Source organism: Macrobrachium rosenbergii, chromosome 21, assembly GCF_040412425.1.
Source record: "Macrobrachium rosenbergii isolate ZJJX-2024 chromosome 21, ASM4041242v1, whole genome shotgun sequence".
NCBI classification, from domain to species: domain Eukaryota; kingdom Metazoa; phylum Arthropoda; class Malacostraca; order Decapoda; family Palaemonidae; genus Macrobrachium; species Macrobrachium rosenbergii.
The window spans coordinates 42,079,511-42,082,703 of NC_089761.1; the positions used below are offsets into that span (position 1 = coordinate 42,079,511).

At 34.6% G+C, this 3,193-nt stretch overlaps 1 long non-coding RNA gene across 1 annotated transcript; it reads left to right on the forward strand.

Annotated features, from left to right (window-relative positions):
- The first annotated feature begins 398 nt into the window (after positions 1 to 398).
- Positions 399 to 2,968, forward strand: LOC136849589 (uncharacterized). Its single transcript, XR_010856330.1, has 3 exons — positions 399 to 496; positions 1,758 to 1,956; positions 2,683 to 2,968. It is a non-coding gene; the product is annotated as an uncharacterized lncRNA (long non-coding RNA).
- The last annotated feature ends 225 nt before the right edge of the window (positions 2,969 to 3,193 follow it).

The following is a 3,193-nucleotide window of genomic DNA, read 5'->3' on the forward strand; positions in this document are numbered from 1 at the left end:
ATCGCTGGGTAAGCAGGCTTACCAACATATGCGGTTACTGGGAATGAAATGCCTGGAATCGACGATTTCAATACTTTATCAGTATCATAGACAATTTCTTTTATTACAGTGGTATTGAATTAAAATGTCTTTATGTCTTTACTATTTATTAGAGAAGATACTGCATATCTGTAATATATTTTTTTTACTTGATATTTGCTATCCTGTTCCGCGCGAAAATGTAAACAAGAGTCGGGAAATACGCAACTGCAACTAATCATGAATATGGAGCGTGCTGCGTGCACCCACAATAGCTGATTCTCAGCGTTTAATGCTTCTTGAATTAATAAAGGAGCATGAGAATGTGATCACCGACCGATCTACAGGAAGCAGAACTTTGGAAAAAAAGCGTGAGGCGTGGGGGGAGATGTAACACTCAAGGTTAACGCCATGTATCCTGACCAACCTCCTCGTTCATGAATGCAGTCAAGCGCTGTTTCGACCATGTAAACCGCAGGTAAGAAAGCATTTTTGTTTTGTAATTGTAGTCAGGGCAACTTGAGGCTGCTGTGAGCAAAATGGTGTGTAAACTACCAGTTAGGTTAAAAGAAACTTAGGCTATGGAAGGCCTAGGCTTGGGCTGCCTGTTAAATTGTTAATAATAATCACATCAGGCTAGCCTAGCCTAGCTTATCCAAGGGAACACCAGTTTATCATCTAAAGCTATTATATTATATGAATATATTAATCTTCAAATGAATAGAATGGAGCATATTACAGTAGGTTAAGGTAGGTTAGGCTAACCAAATCATAGGGGGTCTGAGGGGCATAGCCCCCAGCTAAATAAGCATGGGAGCTCTAGGAGAGGTTAGGTTAGTAATGTCTAGCTTATCACAAAAGCAGTTGGTGTATCAGGCATTAGGTTTGTATAATTTGACGTGAATTTTTTAATTAATGTCTTTATTAGAAATTTGGGTAATATTCTAATTTAGGCTCAGAATAGCTATGTGGAGGGTCTTACAATTTATTTTCATGGTGGATAGAAGGGCTGGAGCACACAGTAGTATTATCGTATTGTTATTGGGTAGATTTGCAAGTAAACTAAGCATTCATTAGCTTACAGCCAGTTTATTCGTATTTTAAAAAGTGATGGTAAAACTTTGGCTATTTTTCTTATGGTATACAAGGTTTTCCAAATTATAAAACTGTTTTAACGTGTGATACCTGCTTGCAAACTAGGCTAAATGATTGTTTTTAATAAAAGTTTAGGCTGACATTTGAGATCTTGGCTGTTGTCTGCAGGTGGTCAAATGATTTGGAGTAGGATAACACCTGAAATAGGCTAGCCCTTCTTTTTTAAGTTGAGTTCACACGTAAGCTAGCATGTCTGAAGCCTGCATAATGCCTACCAGTATGCAAGACTACGATACATTGTGGCAGGTATGTGAACTGCTTTAGGCTAGACTATATTAGCTTAGGGTGGTATTATTATGCTTTATAATGTGCAGCTCACTTTTCCAGCCACACAAAGCTCACCTTTATTTTCTTAAGTGCTCATTAATATTTGTAAATGCTTAAATGACATTTCTTATGAATTCAAACATGCGATAGATGTTTTAACTTATTATTCTGGAGGTGGAAGAGAAGTACACAGGACGGTAGGTTTTTGTTATATTTGAAATTTCATTGCAATCCGTTTTTAAAGTCACAGTCGTTAGAATAAATTAGAAAACCAATGGGAAACATATTTTTATTCTAATATTTTTTTTATTTACTAGAGTGAAGCAGGTAGATGCTGCCATCAAGAAGAATTTATACAGAACTGGTGGTGGTCCTCCACCATTTCTTCGAAAGCCTTCTGAAGAGTTTGTCATAGCTGCATCACTGATGACAGAAGAATTAACCATGGACAAGATGGGATTGAAACATTTCATCCAGTTGATGAAACAGAAGAGCCCATACGTGATGTTAGAATAAGTAAGTGCTCTGATGTTTTCAAGAATGAAATATATAAACTAGTGAACCTTCAACTTTTGATGGCCATTACACTCTTCCTGTCAGGAAAGTTTGTAATGCCTTTGGGGAAAACAAAATGGTTATGTTTTTATTATTGATGGCTGGGTTTAAGATAACATTTTAATGCTGTGTGACCCTAAAGGTTCCAGCACTTGTATACTCAGTTCAGAAGTGTGAACGCTTAGTTGGAAGGTCATGTGAATATGTTGATTTGCCAGATTTCAGTAAAGCTTTTTAAAATCACGGGTAGGCCTCTTAAATAGCTTACTATTTAGTGCCCAAAAGATTTTATAGCCTAGCATCTTTCACTGTTTTGCACATATTTAAGCCTAGAAGCAATACTGTGCTAGAAGATGGTGTAATTAATGAAGTATCTAATGCAACACAAGTAATTTTAGCAATTTTTCATTATATATATATGTATATAATTGTATAATATATATGTATGTAATGTATATATATATGTATACATATATGTATATAATGTGTGTATATATATATATATATATATATATATATATATATATATATATATATATATATATATATATATATATATATATATGTGTGTGTGTGTGTGTGTGTGTGTGTGCTGCAGAAGAGATTTATATATGTGTGTGCTGCAGATGAGATTTACATCTAAGGTGCAGTAGATCAATTATTTATTTATTTACTTATTATTTGCAGGTATTACGGAGCCACTGCCTTTAACCTCAGCACAATTAGAAAGTGGTGTTTCTTCTAATGATGCTACCTCTACAATACAATCAAGATCAACTTAAAGATTGCCCTCGCCTTCTGCAGGACACTGGCTCTTGCGTTGGCAGCCTGTTATGATATAATTCTTAAACTGGTGTTTCTGAATAATTTGTATTAGACATCATAAGTGAAGTTCTAAATAATGGTGTTCTGATTTGACCTGAAGCACAGTTGTATGCAAATATTTTATCACCATTTTTATCTTGCAAGTACAACAGTCATGTCTTTCTCAAGGTGTCAGATTGACAACTATGGTAAGAGTTCCTGAATAAATCTTATGTAAAAAATATTTATCCTTTCAGTCAATTCTAGTAATCTAGAATGAATTACCTCTTTTTAACCCTAGATTGCTTTTGCCATTGAATATTTTTTCAGGATGAACCAAAAAAATAAATAAATCCATTAGTGTTCCTTTGTAAAGGCAAACATATAAGTTATA